Source organism: Vulpes lagopus, chromosome 10, assembly GCF_018345385.1.
Source record: "Vulpes lagopus strain Blue_001 chromosome 10, ASM1834538v1, whole genome shotgun sequence".
NCBI classification, from domain to species: Eukaryota; Metazoa; Chordata; class Mammalia; order Carnivora; family Canidae; genus Vulpes; species Vulpes lagopus.
The window spans coordinates 105,474,833-105,497,447 of NC_054833.1; the positions used below are offsets into that span (position 1 = coordinate 105,474,833).

Genomic DNA, 22,615 nt, shown 5'->3' on the forward strand with positions numbered 1-22,615 from the left:
AAACCAAAATCTATCAGTAAGCTTTTTCTGAGCATCTAACCTGTGGCTGAACAAAACAAACGATACATAAGAAAGGGGCCCCTGGCCTCCACCAGCATAGAAACTAAATCTCAGAGTCACATAAGAACACCCCACACGCAGTCATTTATTTATACTGCTTACAAGAATGTACAATACAACATCAGAGCCAAAACTGAGGCCAGAGCAAGAGAGGAAAGGGGAAAAAAAACAAGAATGGAAGAAAATGTGAGCCAAAAATGAAGCTTGAATGTATGTATAGAGTAATAAACCAGCACACTGGGCAACAGATTTGTCTCTAAACTTTCTAAGTCCAGAAAGGAAAAAAAAAAAAACAAAAACAAAAACACAAACATAATAACCTTGTTTTAGGTACACCACTCATAGTGGCCAAAAGAAAAAGAACAAGCCAACTGCTCAATATTTAGCACCAATAAATTCTCAATTACAGAAACTGGGATAAGGACTGGTAGCGAGAGGCGCCTCCAGCCCTGTGACTCTCTGCAGAGGTCCTAATGAGAATGCTGGAGCTAGAAACCATTCAGTCTTACGGCCTCCTTTGATGGACAAGAATAATGACCCCAGAGGGTGTTGGTGGTTTGCCCAAGGTCAGAGAGCTCGTCAGTGGCAGAGCTAGGAAGAGGACCTGGGTCTATCTTCATACTAACAATGCTCTTCCTACCACACATAGCTATTCCTCATTATCCCTCTAAATCCATGGGCTGGTTGGACGGGAGAAGCGGGGCATATACGGAGGCTGGATTTGGGCAGGGGGGTGGTTGCTGTCCCCAGGTAAAGAGACCTAAGAAACCAGATACACCACACAGACTTCCTATGGATACCAATTTTAACAAACCAACTGTAAAAAGCCATTCTGGGGACAGTCAGATCATTCTAAAAAGTGATTTAGGATTCGATGATGTTAAGAATCTGTTAATATTGCTATGTAAATGCAGTACTATTGTCACCTAAAAAAAAACAGTAAAGTCACATGATACCTTTAATTGGACTTAAAATCCAAGCCAATGAGCAAAATGATTAAACGAATCTAACAAAAAGTGAACTGTTAAGTCTAGATGATGGGTGCGTTCTATTATCCCATGTTTACATAATGCATGTTTTTCTTTAAAAGAAGCAAGCCCAGTCTTTACGCAGTTCAGGAGCAACTTTAGAAAAGAGCACAGCATTGGCTAGAACCAAGCCCCTCAGCCTTGAGTTGACATGTTCATGGCCAGCTAAAGCTTTTGCCAAAGAAATATGGGTTCTCCTTTCTCTACAAAGCTGAAGGGCTTCCCAAGAAGTCCTTTTCAGGCCCCAGCTATCTCTATATCTTGCTTTCAAAACTTACCATCTGGTGACCTCACCCCTCTTCTTACCCTTAGAAGGTACCAAGCACTACCATGTCGCTACCAGAAGAGACAGCTTGCATCACACTCTGGGCTCGGTCCGTACACACTGACACGTGGTAACTATCACCATCCCCGAGCAATATGGACCCTGTTTCACAGCCTAAGATGCCGTAAGAGATTGAAGCCAAACTCTGTTTAAGAAAACCACATCCACCGACAGTTAAAAGCCTCCGCTTATTATTTAAAGGGTTAAAAAATAATTTTAAACACTTTCAGTGAGTTTACAAAATAAGGCAATATTTGCCAACCATTGTTTTTGACTTCATCATTTTTCATCTCAGTATGAATGTTTTATAAGTCACCGTAATTGCTTTGTAAAGTCTGAACTGAGCTGCTTCCCACTGGGCTGGTTCTCTTGGGCTCAGCTGCAAGTAGGATGGCCCAAAGACAAGTCGGCTTCTTGCCACATGTGGGCCCCTACACACCCATCGCCGTGCTGCAGCTTTCTGGGAAATACTCTCCGCAATGGACTTTTCCACAGTGGCATTAGTATTTGACCAAGGAAACAATCACACCCAGCATCAACCTTCCCCGGGAACAAATAACAATGCCCCCTCAATTTACACCATGTTTTCTACTTTTTCAAACTATTACATTCATTTCTCATTCGACCTCCAGCAATCTTGTCTTGTTAAGTAGACAGAATGGGAATCACGATTCAGATCCTATAGGTTTAAAGAGATTCATCACACATTACAGTAACAACCACATGTAATTCTTTTCCAAAGTCACCAGCCGGTAAGTAGCAGATCAGGGACCAAGATTCGGTCTCCTGTTTCTACTCCAGTGGTTTTTTTCCTCTGTGAAGATACCACTTCCTGAAGGAGAATCATTTCTCCAAACCCTTCAAAATCACGTTTTATCTTCTGAAAAAAAATTTTTTTTCACCAAAAATCCCCAGAAAAGATATTTCACTGCTCACACCTAAAAAAGCAGAGTTATAAATAATACCAAATACTGGCTTGTGCCACACAGCCAAGAACCTTGATGGAAGACATTAAGTCCCAAATTTTTACATAGATCAGAGTGTTACAGAGCTTGGAAAAGCACCTAGTAAAGTGCCAAATGCTGAAGTGAGACTCTCAGACAGAGTGCAACTCCCTCTAAAATGCTCTTGACCACACAGACCATACTCCTGCTGCCTGCAACAGTCTGACCACTCGGCCCAAGAAGTTATTTGTGAAAAGAAGAGAGTAAAATGCTACAAATGCCTAAGAGATCCTCATGAATGAGGTCAGATTTAGAAGAGTTGGTACCAACACAGAGTTCAAATTAAGACCCCAAAGGGTAATGTAAAGAATGATACTGGCCACAGTATTACTGCTTCATGGCCCATGTTCATGATTTACAAGCACAAATCTACGTGAAACCAAAAATTGGGGAACTAGCCTCATTCCTATCACAAATGTTGCACATTGTATGGTCATGAGTAGTCTAGGACACCCCCTGCCTTCATGGTGGAGCCATATGAGCTACAGTCCCTATCATGAGGGAAAGCAATGGGATCGGGGTTAACTTTATAGCTACTACCCACCCTCTGAGCCTCATTGGTATGTGACATTTTTAGGAAGAACATTATGCTTAAAATAAAACTTTCTAATTTGTGGAACCAATGTAGTCTGGGCAGAAGGAGAATGAGGATAGAAGTGTATGGGTCCAGAATATAAGACAGTAGGGACAAGGATCCCTTGACATCCCAGTCACAGAGCGGATGACCTGATAAGGTAAGGTCAGAAGGGAAGGCTTAAGCCATGATCCTGTGCAGACTCTCCAACCACATAGAGAATCACTCCCACCAGTTTCCCCTCTGGACAGAAAAGACTCCTTGGGACCCTTCCCTCATCTGCCCAGGTCTGTCTACTCATGCCATCTGCAAGCTCAGCCCTGCCCATCAAACCTGCAGCTTGATGCCAAGGTCAAGTCTTACTATCACTACCCTGGGCCTCACCAGATAAAGCCTTACATTCTTCTGCCCAGACTCTGTGGCCTGACTTCCCGATACTTTCTTATATGGACTCTTATCCCTTGGCTGGGAATTCCATATACCTATGACCCCCTTGCTTACGTCCACCTTCCTAAAGCTCAGCCCACAACCCTCACCTTCATCACATACCTACTGGCCTCCTCCCCATCTGATAAATTTCTATTCCCGACTTTTCTTGCCCAGCCATGAAGGACAAGGAAGCCACAGACTGAAGCCTGGCAAGAAGGGCAGGAAGGTGGCAGCTGCTAACACCGTTTGTTCACCTCCTAGTCCAAGTATTATTGATTCTGCTTTTTCCTCTTCCTCCTCCACTCCCCAGCGACACCGTGACACTTAACAACTTTACAAACTGACTCTTACATGCGGTAGCTGGCTTCTCATTAGAGGTCAACGTCGCCCAGGTTCAACGGCACCTGTGTTGTCAAGTATGTGGTGCTGAACACCCCCTATGGTAGTCTTCACTAACATTAGACCAAAGGGGTTGAGCCACTGGATATGGTGGGCAAGCTCACCCCCAGCTTCATACTTACTTACATATACACATATGCACACACACATATACATATTTAAAGCAAAACAGAAAAGTTAAAAGAAAAAAAAGCCAACATAGAAAGTCAACACAAACACACACACCACCACCCCTACGGCTGGCAAGATCTTGTCTCTAAAGTTTCTGGATGACTGTCACCTACTATTACCTAGTCCCTAACTACTGGCTTGATCCGGGGACTCTACCGCAGGTGCTTCTGAGAGCTAAGTGTCCCCATTGCCTTTGTTTCATCAGAAGAAAAGGGGAACATAAGCATTCAGCAGACCAGACACAAAGGACAGCCAGTGAGCATGATATAATCTATAGCATCACCCAAACCTTTCTCCAGCACTCTGCCACCTTCTGACTGGCCAACGTACCTCAGACACCCACTGCATCCTAGAGCTAGATGCCCCCAAATAAGCGTTTTCTCTCTAAAAGTAAAATGCAGATCGCAAAACAAACGCTCAGAGTCTGTTGTGTAAGGACGTCAGCACCGCAGCTCTGAGCGCGATTCCGCGCTTGCCCATCGGCCCCTGGGGAGAGCGGAGGTGGAGCTGAGAGGAGCACCGGATGGAGTCAGGCAGGGAAGAACGAGAATCTTCACTCCTAACATTCAAATTCCTGAGTCACATTTGAAACCCAGCAATACGATTGTTTTATACATCAGCTCCAAAAAAAATGAAAGGAAGGAAGGAAAGAAGAGAAAAAACAAGAGAAGAGAAAAGAAAATGCCTTTGAAAAGTTCCATTAGCCTCAGGATTCCCTGCCTTGAGATAAAAGCTTTGGTTGACTCTGGCCAGCTGTCAAATGCCGGCCCTTGCCCGGCTGGGACCAGAGCAGGCTTCCCCGGCCGGCCGGGACGGCGCAGGCCCCTGCCGGCAGAGCAAGGGTTAATGGAAGCTGACCGCAGCACAGTTGTTAAGGTAATCAATACCACTGAGATACTAAAGCAGCATAAGCCACAATATTGATTGCCAAGCAGATGATAAAACTGTTTATTATGATAATTGCAGGGTCCCTGCAAGATGCTCCCAGCGCTTCCTAAAGCTGTTTACAAAACTAATAAAGATCTGCCATTTCAAGGTCTTCCATTTTAACCACCTCCCTCCCCCACGCCCACCCCTGGCCCACCACCAAAAAAGCAGCCCCCCCCAGGCTGTTAACGGCTCCCCCCGGCCAGGACCAGCCTCGGCCTGGGCCCTCGAGGAGAGGCCTCTCCCCGGCCGCGCCCCCAACTCAGGAAAGGGAAGCCGGAAGCGCAGCCGCCGCCCAGACACTCAGGGCGCGGAGATTTCCTCGGAGCAGCCGCCGGGTGATAATTACGGGGTTTTATTGACGGAGGGGCTGCGCAGGGCTACTTGGACTAACATCCATTTGTTACGACACATTTAAGAAAACCACATCACCTTGGTTTGTAATTAAAACTTCTCTGGAGAACTTGGTGGCCATGGAACCAACTGAACAGGGTCAGACGCTGGTTTGAGGGAGCGCGTCCACAGGCACAGCCCACGGGGATGGCGACGGTGACGGGGCCACCACGCTGGGCTCACCCCTCAAGTCCTGTCCTGCCCCGGGAGAAAGCTTCGTTTTATGCACGGCGGAGGTGAACTCGTTCTTGGTCACCAACAGCCACCACGGGCCTTGAGACCCAAGCCCCGGATTAACAGCCCAGCTCTGTTGGTGCCGGTGTGGTACTACTTCCCAGATGAACTAGAAGGATGGGGAGACTTCTCCTCAGAGGGAGGCACCTCCCCGGTGGCATTACGTTCTTCAGCGTGCTCAAGGGAAAACGCTCTGCGTCTCGAGAATAAGTAAGGGGTAGCGGAGCTCGCAGACACACTGAGACGGGGGTCTTCAGAGCACGCAAGAGGGGATAAAGGAACCCAAGTTTTGCGAGGAACCCAGGAGCCATCCTGTTAGCAATCAGAAGGCAAAACCCCCCATCCCATAGTCAACCTGCAATCATAGCTCTGGCTCAGTCCATGGTGGCCAACAGGATGTTACCCACAACAGAATCCGACTGGACTTGGTCTCCAGGGCCACATCGGCGACTCAGGAGTCACTACTCTGATTTCAGGGACCAAAGATGATCTGAAGGAAGCTTTTACTGATTTATTTCTTCCTAATGCAAGCATGGAGAAATCCTGAACCAGTGCTCCTTCCTCTACCTTGTTTCGCCTTACAGAGTGAAACCCCTAGGCTCTGGGTTCTCTCCCCCTGCGGGCGGGACCTCACAGCCCTGGGAGCTCAGTGCCCACAGAGCCTGCCCATGCATATGTATGCACGGTTCAATTCCGTGGGCCAGCAGAGACTCGCACCTCCTCTGCAGACACCTGTCTGCCCCACCCACTCCCAATCACACAGAAATCAGGAGACTGGAGCCAGTTTTATGCAGAGTGAAATCCTCTTGCCAGAGACCTTGCCATGAACTCACAGATATCACAGCATGGCTGGAAGGGATGCACCAAGATTAGTTTAACCTGGTTACCTGCTCTTACAAGAGCTACTTGGCAACCAGGAACAGTCGAAGGAAATCTGAGGCTTCCCTATTACTGCATTTCATGAACAATATACTCCTAGGCAAAGTGGCAGATAACAATCACCAACTCCTGAGCTCCCAGCTGGACGCCATGCTCACTCACCATATGCCCACAAGGCCCATGTGAACAAATACATTCCTGCATTTGATACCAAGAGAAAGTTGAATATTCAGTGTGACTAATTCTGCTGTTATCTTTTAACTTTGCTTGCACATATAGGTAGTACTCGCAACAATAACCCGAACAAAAAAAATTTACCCTCGAAATGATATGGTCCACACTTGGAAACCCGCCCAAAATGGCCAGCCGAGCCTGCCTAAGTGCTAAGAACCATTTAGGAGCACTGTAAACCATTAGGGCCATTAGCTCTAATTTGACCTCAACAAAATAAATCAACCCACTAGGAACAAATTTAGAAGCTTTCCAAAGTCAAGTTCTCAAACCCTGAAGACTCCAGAGCATAGTCCACTGAAGGCAACAAATCCGCTGCCTTGGCGCTACTCTCCTGGCTCCTACCTTTCCTGTAGCCCAGTGATGACAGCATGTTCAGCTGGGACCAGGACTCAAGATCCTCCTCAACCCACTGGCTCAAGAAGCTGTGACCCTGGAGAGGGGAGAGTCAGCCTGTCCCGCAAATCAGAACCCACTTACCATTGTTCTTTAAGGGATTCGCTCCTTCCTCTGAGTTCACAGCATATACAATTTCCCATCTGCATGGCTCTAAATGTCCTCTTTTCAAAGAGTGGGGACATTCAGATTTATCTTCACAATATCCTGATGGGCTTTCAACTATGCTGAATCTCAGCTCCAGGTCAGAGTTCACCTAGTCTTCATATCTTTAAATGGGCCACTAACCCATACATTAAGAACGAGGATCCATCCCCCTCCACACGCACATTAATACATGTGTCAACACAATAAATAATCTCTCCAACAAAACTTATAACCGTCAGCGTACACTCTAAATAAATTTAAATTGCAAAATCGTCCTAATTTTTCATCTTTATTCTTCCCTGATAATTACTTACTGCATTTTTTAATACTGATGGCATCGCCTTGATGAAGAAGCAGCAAGTGAAATAAACTATGGCACCATCCAATTCCACCAGCCAGTGAGAGAAGAGAGCTGAGGACACACATACTGGAGAAGCAGGCAGTCCACGTGTAGAGGTCAACAACCCTTCAGTTGTTTAAACGCAAAAACATACCGTATCATCATTTCACTCATCTGCACAGGACAGAAGGAAGAAACAAGTAGGAAGGATGTTGGCAAAACAAGTTAGCAGTAATAGGAGAGCCAGGACACAGCACATAGAGTTCTATAACCCAAGAGTCTAAATTGCTTAAAGCTGAGTAATCCTCTCCAGCTCCACCCAGCACGAATTTCTAGGTATCAAATTATATGTTAATTACCAGAACGTTAAGTTATATGGGGGGAGCGGTGCTCGTCAGCACGGGGGGCGGGGCGGGGGGGGCAGGGGGAAGTTCAGAAAAATAGTTTTGTAAAGCATCTTTCATGCACAGGCGTGGGGCTTCTGGGCCCAGGAAACAGGAAAAGAAGAGGAATCATAGGCCCAGGTTCTGGTTCCAAACCTTCCTCTGACAACTTCCCATAGGCCACTTGCTAGACCCCTCCAGCCAAACCTTCTGAACTTAAAAAACAGCACAGGGTCTTTTTCCTTTTTGAACATTTGTTACACCTCTCAAAAAGTATTAGGTCCGGGGCACCTGGGTGGCTCAGTGCTTGAGCAGCTGCTTTTGGCTCAGGTCGTGATCCCAGGGTTCTGGGATCCAGTCCTGCTTCAGGCTCCCCGCAGGGAGCCTGCTTCTCCCTCTGCCTATGTCTCTGCCTCTCTCTGTGTGTCTCTCATGAATTAATTAATTAAATAATTAAAAGTATTAGGTCTGAGCCCAAACATTTCAGACTCGGTCCAAAGAGGGGCACACACCCCTAAGGACGGTAGCAAGGGGAACAGCTGTTCTTCCACTTAGGGCAGTGGAGGGGCAAGTGCTGCCACCCTTCCCGGTGCTGTGTGTCCCCCCCCCCCCCCCGGCCATTTCCGAGGGTCAGGACGGCATAGAGTCCTCCCTGGTCCTGACAGTGCTGGGGAGACTCACTATACCTGCAACAAGACTGAACAAAGAGTTCCCAATCTGCTCTGAGGCTGTGTCTTGCACTGCAAGAACTTTATCAACGTAACACGTTGTAACCCTGCCTCCCAGGCCCCCATTGACCACATACTGATCTCACCCTGATGGGAAGGGGGAGCACGCAGGGGAAGTCCAGGCCTGTCCCAACCAGGGCCGGGCCAGACAACTGGAACTGAGCACGCAGGACTGTGCCACAGCTGCTGACGGGAGTTGAGAGACCCACCCGTGAGAAGCTGAGCCTTCTTTCCTTCCCAGTCCTGCCCACTTCAATAGACTTTTCTCTAACAGTGCGCCCAACAGGCAGATACAGGAGAGACCCATGTTGGGGTGGATTAAAAAAAAAAAAAAAAAAAGACACAAGACAGCACAGAACAGGCCACAAGCCATGTGCCTTCAGCTGGCATCCCAGCACAGAGGCCACTTAAAATCTTTAAGGTCTTAAGCCACTTTGGGTTCCTCAGCTGTATAATGGGTGTAAAGATCGTATTTGCCCCAGGGGGGTGTAAGGGTTAAGAAGACAGCAAAGTATTTAGCACAGTAGGTGCTGGATGAGCCTCCCTGTTAAGGCTTAGAGAAGCAGAGAGACTCACCCACAGTCCCACAGGTCACGAGAAAGCAGTGCCACGCTTGAGAGCGAGCTCTACTCAGACTTCCAGTCCAGTGTCTTTGCCATTGCTGTTTTCCAGCATGTACTACAAGCTCCACTGGCCAGAGGCTGGGTGATGGCAGGTAGTATGTGGATGAACGGTTTAAATTGCAATCGTTATCTATGTAATATCTGAACCAATACAACCAGCCCAGAGCTGTGATTGGTCGAGGGTCATTGCTTGGGATAATGCTAGAGCGGGTATTCAGGGTTTTAATAGGAGAGCCACGAAAAGGAAGAATAATGAAGCCAACAACACAGTATATACAGGTGGTAAGAAGATATAAAAGGTTCGGGGAGCTCTCTCTCATAGACCCTGCTGCTCCCCCTGAGAGTCTCTGGCTGGACTGTCGCTTCTAACAGATTCAACCAGGGAAAGTCACCATCCAGCACATCCTGGATTGCTCCACGCATCCATCCCGCCCTCTCGATGAAAGCAAGGGCTTTACCCCCCTCCGGGCTCTCTGAGAAAGGTTGTGAGAAGGGTTATGCGCCTCCCTGACCCCTTTAGATTCGTCAGTGGCACACTTCTCCATCTCCCATCCCCCCAGCAAGGACCCCACAGCCAGGAGCCGCCCACCACCCCCCAGCCTTCCCTGATAATGCCTTCTTCCTTGCACTGCGATCACAAGAGGGCTGGTTAGTGGGAGGACCTCAGGCTGACCTTTGCTGACAGGCTCCCAGCTCCCCTGTAAACCGATCTAATGTTAGGCTGGGTAATTAGCGACCAAGTAGTAATTGCAGCTTCTAACTATGTGGGATCAAGACTGAAGAAATTCCCAGGGGGTGGGGTGGGGGGAGCAGCCTGCTGGGGACCCCAACCCACACAGAGGCATCTGCTCACAGCCAAAAGGAGGAACTCAGCAACATTTCTGAGGGAGGCCAGCATTTTCCAGGTTTTAATTAAAGCGGGACCCGGGTAAGGAGACAGCTACCAAAGGAAATTAGTAAATAAAGAAGGGCAACTAAGAAAGAAATCCATGGCTTGCCTAGAAGAGCCCATTCAGGAATGTACAAGCCCTCAAGACAGATGTTCATGCACAAGGAACTTTCATTTCAGCCACAGAAGGATCACAGCAAGGAGCCCTAAAGAGGCAGCAAAAGAGAACTGCAAGCAGGCAGGAGGCACTGCACTGCTCTGCTGCCCAGCCTGCACCCCCTCCCCAGGACACCCCCTCATCCACTCAACTCACAGCCACCTGCCCCCCCACAAACAGCTCGGCCGCCCCCAATTTGTACTTAGAAAATTTGAGATGCCGGGCTGCGTGGTCTATCCTAAGGGAGCCGTAGGATCCCCCGCTGTGAGACACATGCGTAGTGTGTGTCAGAGGAGCACGCCAGGTCCCCACAGAGGAATAAAGAGGCAGCATGTCCAGGTACAGCAGGCTGCCCTCATCGTGACTGAAAAGAAACACAACTGCATAAAAGAGAACACGGACAGAAAGACTCTCGAGAACTGTCCCTCCTTCCTACATCCAGCAGGACAGTAGGATTCCAACAGCACCACAGCACGCCCCCTCCTCCCCTAAGGAAGCCCTTCGTTCTTCAACCCACCCCGTCCTGATCTGCTTTGTCCTTAAAAAAAAAAAAAAAGCCACTCGACTGGACCGCAGTTGCCCATGATGACTGCTGAGCCTCCTTCCTCGGGGGCCGCATGGACTAGATTTTCTGCCAGTCTGAATTACGCTCCAGACTTCCTCAAACTTCATTTCCTCTGCCCCCGCGCGCCCGGTCCCCTGGTGCATTCAAGGCGCTACAGACTCTGCGCTGAATCCGCGACAAAAACCAGGGTTATGGCAGCCGATTGCACTGACCGACCCTCCGTTTCCTTCTCCAAATAGTTAATGCACTTAATAACTAGAGCCCCAACTACAGACTCCTCAGACACCCCTCTATTAACCCGGGCCCACCACGAGCAGCGGGCCTCCACCAGGATCCTTCTGTTCCCTGTCACTTTATCATTTTTTAATCCACAACAAGGACTTTACACCACACTGGGGTTTTGTTCTCTCTTAATCTTTTATGAGGGACCTTTTCAAAAGCTTTTCGAAAATACAAGTGAATTGACGCCTACCAGGTCATCTTTATCATTTGAGAATTCTTTATGAAGAAATTACAGACTTTAACGTTGTAAATGAATATTTAAGACTCAGCATTCACTGGGACACGCAGGTCTGACTCTTATGCATTTAAGTCACCGTATTACCTCCGTCTTTACAAAGATCCTCGCCTGCCTGTTAGTAAGGAATGATGCCCTTCCTGGCCTCCTGCGGTGGGGTCCCTGCAAGACCTTCTGGACCAGCTGAGATTGAGTGTGTACTGAGGACCAAATGGATATAACCATGTGTCGAAGGACTTCGAGTCAAGGAGTAAAAGTCACGGAGTCAAGGAAGGCGGCAGCCTAGTCGATCTCTGCTTTCCCCCAGGTGGATGGCAGGTAAGCAGCACGGCTTCCCTGCATCACAGCTGGCCCACGCATCCACAGGGAGCCAGTGACAGCTTCTTGATGTTGACACCATTTATGCTCCCTCATAACACCTGTTTGTTGTTGCTATGATTTCTAATTAGCACTCTGCAACAAATCCAGGCCTGAGAGAGAGCGCAGGGACAGGTTTCCCCTGATGGATCAATTATAGATGTGCATGGGGCGGGGTACTTCCTGGTCACCTAAAATTATTTTGTTGGTGAGTTTAAAGGTAAACCATCTAGTCAAATACTTATCTCCTCAAGAGCTGCCTTTGGGTTCAATTCAAAAGCTGTGGCGCGATTCTGAAACCCCCGTCTGAAAGCCTTCCCATCAAGTAAAACACAGGGTAAAGGTAATCCACATTTATACCAACACACACGTTCCTAATCACTGGGGAAATCCTCAGCCTTCACAGCACACACATCCGCTTCCAGTGCCACAGCTAGTCCAAGGCTGTGCTCCAGTAGCCAAAAATCTAAGCAGGGTGCCTGGTCTTATGGCCCGATGAGATGTGCCTGCCTCATCCCCAATATATATGGGTAAAATTCACAAGTCCAGAAAATTGTCTCCAGTGTCCAGAGCACTGGGCAATTCTTTATCCTTAAGGAAGACCACTGATGTCCGGTCATCACTGGATGTCTGTGAAAGGGTCACCATAAATGAGCTTACCAAACTCACCTCCTTCCTCAGCACAGACCTCTCCAACCCGGGTGTCCTAGAGGCTCAAATGGGAACTGCAGGTCTAATGGCTGCATTAAGGCAATGCAGCAGTTGGGCCTGGACTTAATGAGCTCTTGCAAGGAAACAGGAAGTCTATAAAGTAATTTAAATAACTTCCAGTCCTGAAATAAAGGAAATTAAGCCGCTGGCACAGACCTCTCTGATAGACACCTTTTTTTTGTCCCTCCACAACTACAGCTGCCATATTCCTCTCCCCAGGGCCAGCCCCCAAATTCCTCGAAGATGAAACATACAAAGGCTACCAGTCATCCCCAGCTCCTGCAGAAACTATAGGCGAGGCACACGGCACGGTGTGCAGCAAGAGCACACGAATCAGCCCCCGAGCCCCTCAATGAGCCCTGCCCTTCCCTATCCGCATGACTTTAGGTGAACCATGAAAGTTCACAGGGCCTTGGCAACTCACCATGAACCCAGGAAAGATCTTGGTCTGGGCAAACGACCTCTGAGATTGTGAAGAGGGTCAAAAGAGCACATATGAAAATAGTGCAAACCGAAAATGCAAATAAACGTCTGTATTATTCCAGCCACCAAAGCCCCTGAGCTCCAGAATTTTTCAATTTTCTGTTCAAGAGGCACTGTGCCATCCTTGTCTTCCACTTACCTGTGACTATTTATTCATAGGCTCTTCTACTTTTCCTAAGCCCCTAAATGTAGGTAATTATGTGTGGGGGTAACTACTAGTCCAACTAGACATGGCTTCCTTACATGCACAGGCTGTGGCTTTTTATCTTCGGTAACACCATGCGACCGCCACGTAGCAGGTTCCCAGTGAAGGGTCAAAATCTACAAATCATACAGTTACCCACTCGTTCTCAAGGACCAGTATGCTAACAACCATTCATCAACTCTCTGCGGAAAGAGACCAACCTCATAACAACATTCATAACTGGCTGTGAGCGTACAAGAGGGGGGTGGGGGCTCCAGTCCTCCCCCTAACCCCTCCCGCCACCCCCATGGGCAGATGGGTCCCAACTTCTCACACGAAGACGGACTGCCCTCTGTGAAAAGCAAACCACAGTCATTATGGCAGTTTCACCTGGTAAACCCAAGCTGCTGGCTGAGACTATTTCTGGCCATAGAGTTAAGTTTACTTTACTGATAATAATCAGCCAGATACAGACTGGTTTAACCAGTACCCTGGATACAGAATCACAAGAAAGACACACTGAAAAGCAACTTAGAGTCAATCTCGTTTTGCTAGCCCTCTAGTTATTACTACTGACAACTGGTACGGTGAACCCTTGACCCTTCCACTGGTAAACGCCAACAGTGAGGGTTGACATTCCTTATTGCCAATAAAGCCTCCCCACCTCTCTCTTCTGTGCATGAGGGCAAGATCTGGTCCTCTTAAAAGAGAACAGTAGGGCCCTGCTAAAAAAAAAAAAAAAAAAAAAAAAAAAAAAAAAAGGATGCTCCCAAACCAACATGGGAAAGGAAATGACCAACATAAATTACACTTTGCTTTATATAAAGGCACCCCTTCTTCACAGACAGGCTCCATGTGAAAGTGCTCTCTAGCTCCCATCAATGATGAGGAGATAAGCTCTTAATACCCCTGAAGATTTAGATGGTGCTGTCTTGCCCGTGGGCCTGGAGCAATTGGACCAAGAGGGTCCAGGGTCCATCTGAGCAAGAGAGTCTTCCTTTCAAGGTCCCTCCACTGGGTAAGAATTCTTTACTGGGGGTGGGTGGGAAGGGGTGCTATTCCAGCACTTGAGCAATAGTGTTCCCCCGCCCCGGGGCTCACCATGGTAAGGCCCCCCCAAGCCCCTGTGCATCTAATGGCACTCATGCCTCCCCAAGAATGTGGGGCGACTTGTTCTTCTGGCCATGGCATCTGTCCATCCCATCACTTTACAGTCAGAACGTGGCCGGAGGGACACAGTCTTACAAATTTCTGTCCGGGGTGGGTGAATGCAAAAAGCAAACACAGACTGTCTCCCACAGCATTCATCGTAGTACTCCTGACCAAGAACGACAATGAGCACATCTTGGGGTCTCCTCTGTTCAGCCATCCTTCATCTACAATGGGAGCCACACAGTCGACAGAGCGTGCAACTCTTCATCTCAAGGCTGAGTTCAAGCCCCACGCTGGGTGTGGAGATTACTTAAAAAATAAAATCTTTAAAATGGGAGTCACATATGTAATCTTAAAATTTCTTAGTAGCCTGTATGTAGACTAAGTTGAATTTAAATAAAAAATGTTTTTAAAATTCCAACAAGGAAAAAAAAATGTCTTAGCCACATTAAAAAGGGAGGCGGAGGTGTAGTGGAGACACAGGTGAAATTATAATTCGAATATGGCTAAAATTCTTTTTTAAAATGTAATCCATCAAAATTTTATTAGGATATTTGCCCCTTGTTTTCCTCCAAAGCCCGGATGCCTGGTGCTTGATCTACTTACAGCACAGCTCAATGCGGGTCAGCCACATTTTAGGGGCACAGCAGCCACGTGTGGCTGGTGGCTACCAAATTACAGCGATCTGAAGCACTGGCTTCCTCTGCTGATGAGAACCTAAAACAGAACTCTAATCCAGCCTCGCTGTAATAATTCATGCTTGTTTTTCCCACTCACAGACTTCACAGAACCCACCCCTACTTCAAGATTCTTTCCCACGGCATTTACAATTATATTTGGGTGACATGTCAAGAAGTTAAGCTGGCTGGGCCTGGAATGAACAGATTTTCAAGGAATCCCGTACAACTTATCTGGTCAATCAGATCTTCTCTCCAGGGCTTGTCCACCATTCAACTAGACCCCTGGGGTTTCTTAATTTAAAATCCTCACAACCCTCTAACTTGAAAATTCATGAGGATATGTAGTTAACCCTGTAGTGGCCACATAATGTCTCCACGTTGGTGTGTTCTCAAGTACAACAGACTCCACTTCGAACTCAAGATCACGCTGATCGACAGTGTGTTATTTCTACCCTGGTCACACAAGACGTCCATACACCAAAGACACAGAGTTACAGAGAATAATCCACCGAGGCTGTGCCTGCAGGGATCCTAAGACACCAAAAGACTCGGGATGAACCCATCACTTTGGGAGTTGCTATAAACAGAAGAAAATTTTTTCCACAGAAGATAAAATGTTGAGGCAATGTTCTCAGCAGCAGTTAACCAGAAAGCCCCGTAGGCTCAGCCTAGATGGCAGGGGTGACACAACATTACTTGAAGGACAACAGCTCAAGGATGATACATCTGTCCCGAGCGCCGAGCCCCAGCAGGACCCCAATTCTGCCAAAGAGTGAGCCTGATGCAAGTCAGGTCTGGGCCAGCACGCCTCCTGTGCCAGGGCAGGGTTCCACAGAGCCCACCAGACACATCACCGCAGCAGCAACTCCCACATCAGCCCCTTTCCCTGCACGGACGTCGGCCCTACCCAGAGGAGCAGAGGACTTGGCCTAGAAAGTGACACCCGAACTCCAGATCCTACCGGAGGCTCATCCATCCAGATTCAGCTCTAACGGCGCTACGGCCAAGAGGAAACTAAAATGCACAGGCAGCAGTTCAGAGTTCTGGCGGAGGCAAGAGAAAGTGCGAGCATTGCCTGCGAGGGCGAACCGAGCGCGCTGAGGCCACAGTGTGTGCTCCAGGAGCCCAGGCCTGGCTCCTGAGCCTGGAAATGCGGGGGGCCATGCTCCAACAGGTGGGGGCTCCCCGTAGGAAGTACGCTGGGCAGGAGAGCCGGGGAAAGCGCCCTGCCTCAACGCTGTCTGCTGGCATCCTCCCATCCCCAGGGGTCCCTCGACCTGTCCCCCAGGCAACAGGCAGGGAGAAGCAGGAGGCCAAAAGCACGTGGAGAGGAAGGAAGGAGGCAGCTCTTCTTGGCGAGCCGATGGGTGTGAGTGGTGAGCATTAATTAAAAAGCCATCCGGGAACAATGGCCTTTTCATATTTGGAGCCTGTTCTGCACAAAGCTCGGCTTGTTCTAGGGGGAGGTCGCTGCTTTCAATTTTTGTTCTTACTCATTTCCGAGGGCTGTGGCAATGTCTGGCACCCGGCTCTGTCCAGTGGAGCGTCCCCTAGCAGAGGCTGCACAGGCCGACCTCCTGGACTTCACAGGTGGGGGCGTCCAGAGGCCCGCAAGGACGCCGCTAGGGAGGCTGGGCCCCGGGCGGCGGCTCCGGAGGGCTCCCGGGCGTTTCCCTAAATAGCCGCCCAAGCCACGGAAACACACACTGGACGTTTTCATCGGCCAAACGCCCATTTCCCTCTCAAATTACTAGACACACCACACCCAGCAGACACGGGGTGAGGAGTCGGAGCCCGAGCTGCCAGCCGCTCGCACCGCAAGGCCCGGGTGTCCGCTGGAGCCCAGGCCCCGCCGTCGGGGAGCCCCCCGAGGTCCTGACCCCCGCCGGCCCCGACCGGGCCGGAAGCATCTAGCAGGGGCCTGACACGGCACGAAGCGCGTCTCTGGGGCCTCAGGAGCCCCGGTGGGCGGGCCCCTGGGATCCCACGGCCGCGTGACTCACTTCTGACAGCGTCTAGGGCAGAACCAGTCACTTCCGAGGGGAGGTTACAAAGAGGCTGCGCATAGCTCGGGGCTCCCTTCCCTCTCCTCCCTCAGCGGGGCCCCAGGCCCTGGGCAGAGGCCCCCGCGGCCCAGGGGACCGCGTGACCCAGCTGGCCGCGGCCTCGGCTCGGATGGCGGCTGGCGGCCCGGCCACCCCGCAGAGCGCCGAGGAAGCAGCGGGTGTTGAAGCGAGCCACTGCCTTCCCGGCTCGCTTGTCACCCAGGAGAGAGACGAACGCTTGCCCCTCCTGCCCCTCCGTTTCACGAATGAAAAGGAGAAGGCTGGGGGATCCCTGGGGGGCCCAGCGGTTTGGCGCCGCCTTCGGCCCAGGGCGCGATCCCGGGGTCCCGGGATCGAGTCCCACATCAGGCTCCCTGCATGGAGCCTGCTTCTCCCTCTGCCTGTGTCTCTGCCTCTCTCTCTCTCTCTCTGTCTCTCATGAATAAATACATAAAATCTTGAAAGAAAAGAAAGAAAGAAAGGAAAAGAAAAGAAAAGAGAAAAGGAGAAGGTTGGGAGGAGGAGGAAGTGGCCACACTGGGATTCTCAACTGAGGGCAGGTGCACCAGTCACAGCCACTTGTCCCCTCCTCTTGCAACTTCAGCTACCAACCAGCTTATGCTTCAGTCCACGGAGCTCTGAAGTGACAGTACTCGCTGGGCCTCTCCATCACCACGGATGACACAGAGATGCCTAAAATGCATGCCTCAATGGGGCTCTTGGCTAGCTCAGCTGGAAGAGCATGCAGCTCTTGATCTCGGGGCCATGAGTTCGAGCCCCGAGCCAGGAATAGAGCTTATTTAAAAATAAGTAAGTAAACTTTTAAAATGAATTTTAAAAAAAGAAACGCACACCTTAACAATAAAAAGACATCAGATTCCTTTAGAAGGTCAGATCTGAAAGAGCAGGGAGACGATCTAATCTAACCTCCTCCTCCTACGGAAAAAGAAACTGAGACCCAGAGTCAGAAAGTAGGGGAGAAAGGATTCAAATGCTGGCTCTAAGAGGCCACATGACTCTAAGGACCTGGGAAATTTCAGCCCAAACATGCTGAACATACTTCTGATTTGCTGGCCAAGAAAATCCCCTCAGTAGCTCCAACCTCCTCTTTGGTACCCTGCTGTTCGCTCCAGCCTGCGGTGGCCTGATGGTAGCCCACCGTCCCCACACCTCACCCTCCCACTTGGCAGCTTCTCTTACACCTGTCCCCCAATCCTTCTGCACAGCGATGGGTCACAACAGGTAGACACTGTGCCTCTTGGTTAATGTGTGAATGGAAATCCTCACTCCTGGCTTAGGCTGAGGCAACACCGTAAATTTACTTTGAAATTCTACAACATACCAGGAAGAGGACAGCGCGTTTCCAACAGGAAAACCCACCCGGGGCAGAGGAGTTCTCGCCACCTCCAGGATTCCACCAGCTTGCACGTCACTGACTAAGACTTCCAATATTTTTACAAACACATACTCCGGGCACTTAAAGAGCATAAATATTTAAGACTGAGTAGCCTAAGGACGTTTTGTGAAGCATTCTTGCTAAATTTTTTTTTTTTTAACTAGGCTCTTGCTAATTCTCAAGACTGAATAATCTCCACAAGTCTTCCAGACATGGCTATAGACCAGTGCTATTCGTGATTCTACGCTCTCACCAACTCTTAGACGTGCGTATGGTTTATTATGGAAGTAACAGATGTTCACTATTCAGAGTTCAGAAAACAAAATATTAGAAGTAGCCTGCAACTCCTACCACCTGGAAATAACCACTCAGTGGTTATTATTCTATTATACGTATTCTTTACCCTCTCCGTATTTTAAAAATTAAATTGAAGTTCTAAGGTACACACAGCCCCCTTTAATTTACTTGAACATCACTGTTTTCCCACATCCATAACCAAGAGACAGGAGTTTTAAATAGCCACATAAGAATCTGCCATATGGATGCACCACAGTTTAAATCAATCCCCCGTGAGAGATTTAGATTGTTTCCATTTTTCACTATTATAAATGTCTATAATAAAGTCTTTATTTATAAATTTCTTTTGCACAACTGATGATTTTTTTTTTATTATAAATGAAGGGGCTGGATTACCAGTCCTATTCTAGAAATTTGGCAACAATTAGCAAGAAAAACAGACAAAGATCCCTGCCCTTGTGAGGCCAATATTTCAGCAGGAAAGGCAATCCAAGGTACTAAAGGTAACGATAGTATTTTAGGGGCGCCCGGGTGGTTTAGTCAGTTAAGCATCCAACTCTTGATTTCAGCTCAGGTCATAATCTCGGGGCCATGAGATGGAGCCCCACATACAGCCTCCATACTCAGCACAGAAGTATGCTTGTCCCCTCCCTCCCCCTCTGCCCCTCTCCTTTGCTCACACACCTCTCTCTCCATTAATAAAATCTTTTTAAAAATTACATAGTATTTTATTAGGTAACATAGGCTATGGTAAAAAAGGCAAGACTAAATACAGAGAATCAAATTTTTGGTGAGAAAACCTACAAATTTAAATACACCTTATTTCAATGTTTTTTAAAGATTTATTTATTCATTCATGAGATAGAAAGAGGCAGGGACACAGGCGGAGAGGGAGAAGCAGGTTCTGGATGCAGTACTCCATCTCCGAACTCAGCGATCACACCCTGAGCTGAAGGCAAATGCTCAACCACTGAGCCCCCCAGGCGTCCCTAAATACACCTTACTTTAAAGCTTTGTAACACATACTGCCCAACTACTTTTCAGAAAGTGTGCACCAACTTTTCTATCCCTTTACCATAACAGGGTTTTGCTTTCTAATAAATTCTTGGTTAAAAAAAGAAACAAAAAAGCTCAACTCACTAGCAATTAAATAAATTAAGGAGCTATTTGACTCTTCAAATGGAAGAGGCAACCTGAATTTATACTTCATGAGTTACCCATTCATATTTCTAGTGAAGAAATATTCTTCACTAATATTCTTCATATTTCTAGTGAAGAACCCATTCATATTTTTTTCTTACCCATTCATATTCTTTGCTCATTTTTTTAAAAAAGATTTTTAAGTAATCTCTACCCCTAACATGGGGCTTGAACTCCCAACCTTGCAATCAGGAGTCACGTGTTCCACCAAGTGAGTCAGTCACATGCCCCACTTTGCTCACTTTTCTACTTTGTGTATCATTGATTTTAAGAGCTCCTTGCCTGTTAAGGATATTCAGGACTAACTCTGTCAACTATATGTGCTTCCAACATCTTTTCCTGGTGTGTCATGTGCCTTTACATTTTGCTGTTAGTGTCCAGCACACAGAATTTTTTAATACAGCAAATCAGTCTGTTATGATTTCTTCACTAGAAGAACTAGGTCTAGTATCTCTCCCCATCCCCTATTAAGATTAATATTAACCTGTATTTTCTTGTAGCTCTTTCATGATTTCAGTTTTCTTTTTACCTCTCTAATTTATCTGGAATTTACGGTATTACATGCTGTGAGGAATGGCCCTATCTTAATTTTTTCCCTATTTGGTTATCTAACTACACTACAACAATTTATTGCACAATATACAATATTGTGTAATACTACAGGCAGTAAAGCACAGTGTCAGAGACTACTGGTTTTGCTGTCAATCAGATCAGTATTCAAGTCTGAGGGACTCTGAGCAAGTTACTTAAACTCTCTGAACACAAGTGAATGGAACTATTCATAGTGAGTACCTCACACAGTTCTTATATAGATCAAATGACCTAAGTTCCTGTGAAAGTGTTTAGCATAATGCCTGGCACTTAGAAGTACTGAAAAACATAAGCTTTTATTATGTCAATTCCTCTCACTTATTTGAAATGCTACTTTTACCAAATACACGTTTCTATTTGATTCCATTGCATTAAGTGGGCTCCATATTACTTTCTGAGTTTTCCTGGTATATGAGAAAGCTAATGATTTTTGAAATTTTACTTCGTAACTGAACTATACGCTTAATTCAATTTAAATGTGTAATGGGTATTCTAGGAAGATAACACGTGCAAATGAGTTTTCCTGTTTCTTTTTAATCATTATTTGACTCTGGTTTGTACGTTCTGGCCAATTCAATAAGGCAGGAAAAAAGAATTGAGTACATTGGGCAATCTATGTTTTTGTTCCCAGTTTCATTCTGTTGTCTCCGTTCATCAGTAAGTTTCCAGCTGAGAGGGCTAGGGCTGTCGGTTTCTTCATCAAATTAATGCAATCTCTTTATAAGCTGGTTTTAAAAAAAAAATCTAAGCAAACTAGGAATAAGAGTAGAAAATTACCAAATGTCTTTTTTTTCCTAATATATATTATGTTTTTCTTCTTTGTTCTATGTAGGTGATGTATTGAGGAACAGACGTTAAAATGTTAAGCCCTTCTTACAATTCTGGTATAAACCCTATGTGGTCATGATTCTTTCAAAATGCCACTGAATTCAATCTGCAACTGTTTTATATGGTGTTTTTGCATCCGTACTCATGCCTGAGCACAGTCCTCAGCCTTCTTTTTGTGTCATCTTTATAATGATGTTGGGTTCCCAGAGTTAGGCCAGCTTTGTAAAAATCAACTGGAACGCTTTATCTCTTTTTCTACACTCTGAAACAGTTTGTTTAGCAGGCAATTATTTTGTCCCCCAAAGTTTAAAAGAACTCATCCATTAAACTGCTTGCATCCAGAGTTCTTTTTCAAAGTATTTTTTTTAATGTTCAGTTTCTTCTCCAGTTTCTTACTTCAAGTTTCAAACTTGTGAGTCATTTCCCTAGAACAGCCATGTCAACTGAGATTTTCAAAATTGTTGTATTTTAAGTTATTTTATTTTTGTTATAAAATAACTACTTCAAATACAACTTATAATTTGCTACTCTTTTTTTTTCCCATCACATCAACTCATTTTTAGTTTTGTATATTTGGGTTTTCTATTTTCTTAATGAAGCATGAGGTCTGCTCTATTTTCTTGTTTTATCCCCAAATATATAGCTCTCAGATTTGCAACTTCGCCAGTAGTTTTGTCTGTTTTCTAATTCGTTAATATAATTTGCATCTCACTGGGCTTGTTTTATTGTTTCCAACTTTGAGTTGAACATTTAAATTCACTTATTTGCATTTTCTCCTCCATAATAACAAAAAGATTTAAAGCTATGAATGTGCCCCTGAATATAACTTTGGCAATAACTCAGACGTTTATGTGTACAGAGTTCTCAGTATTTCTCAATGATTCTCTAACAGTAATATCATCTTCTCTTTGACCTGAGTTGATTCAGGAGAATATTTTTAAATTTCCAAGTAACTGGATTTCATTGATGTTTTTAATATTACGTAGTCTGTAGAGGATAAAAACATCTCTGAAAGAAGAAACTCTGACAAAGGGGAAAAAAATCTTTTAGACAGAAAACACTAAGTCGTGAAAAAGATATTTTATAATGCTGTGACAGCCCTCTCCAAATATATGCCTTCTAGAAAGGATACAATAGCAGGTGATTCTGGGGAACTAAGTGACTGCATGCTGTACAGGAAGAGAGGGAGAGGAATTCTCCTCTGTACCTTCTGAAAATTTTATTATGGGCATGTACTGCCTCTTTAAAAATTAATTTAAAAAGCAATGCCATCTCTCAATAAATGGAATTAA

The 22,615-nt window shown here is 46.7% G+C and overlaps 1 protein-coding gene across 9 annotated transcripts in view; it reads right to left on the reverse strand.

Annotated features, from left to right (window-relative positions):
* ZFHX3 (zinc finger homeobox 3) overlaps window positions 1-22,615 on the reverse strand; it is a 244,988-nt gene that overhangs the window by 176,261 nt on the left and 46,112 nt on the right. Inside the window, exon 1 of one of the 9 annotated variants that reach the window (XM_041772943.1) lies at window positions 16,460-16,862. The exons of 7 other annotated variants lie outside the window; for them this stretch is intronic. The gene's annotated coding sequence lies outside the window, so the exon portion shown is untranslated. Of the gene's footprint in view, window positions 1-7,511; window positions 7,678-16,459; window positions 16,863-22,615 lie in introns of those variants that run through there. One more of the 9 variants, XM_041772944.1, reaches the window with a different exon arrangement.